Below are 851 nucleotides of genomic sequence, written 5' to 3'. Positions count from 1 at the left end.
AATGGCATTATGATGTCAAGAGTTTTATTTTCAGCTCCTTTCCTAAGGATCCCTAGCATGGAATTTGCCTTTTTCATGGCTGCCGAACACTGGGTCAACACCTTCATTGAGGTATTATGCACCTAGGTCTCATTCCTGGTCTGTCACTGCCACTTCAGACCCCATGGAAGTATATGTGAATTTCAGGAGGGGTGCCCCAAAATTCATCACTTTACCCTTGTTTACACTGAACTGCATTTGTCATTTTACCACTCATTCACTCAGTGTGAGGAAGTCCTTTTGGAGCTCTGAATCCTCTAGCGGTTTTTTCGTCTTGCGAAGCAAGCCCATTGACGGATTAGCGCTATTAGCGGCTTATCTGCTGATCGGATCAGCTGATAAGCGGCTTAGCAGCTTAGAAAAGGGGGGGGAGGAAAAAAAACCAGCAGGAACTCGGAAGACATTGTCGTCTTGCGAAGCAAGCCCATAGGAAATTCGTTTTGCGAAGCACCTCCAAAACGGAAAACTCTTTCGTCTAGCGAGTTTTCCGTCTTGCGAGTTTTCCGTCTTGCGGGTCCCCACTGTAGTGTCATTAGCAAAGTTGACCACCTCACTGCTCACTCCTAACTTTAGTTTATGAACAAGTTTAAAAAAGGACAGGGCCCAATACTAATCCTTGGGGGACTCCACTTTCTGGTCCTTTTCAACTCTACAATTCCGATTCAATACTTCTCTCCATTTGGAGAACTGCTCATTTATTCCTACCCTTTTGCTTCCTGAAACTTAACACCTCGCCACTTCCCTAATCGCATCAAAACCCAGAAAAATCCCAGAGCGCCAGATGATTGTTGGACAGAGAAACCGGAGAGTGC

Source organism: Podarcis bocagei (assembly GCF_964188305.1).
Source record: "Podarcis bocagei genome assembly, chromosome: 16".
In the NCBI taxonomy this organism is placed as follows: Eukaryota; Metazoa; Chordata; class Lepidosauria; order Squamata; family Lacertidae; genus Podarcis; species Podarcis bocagei.
Note: the sequence above shows the minus strand (reverse complement) of the source record.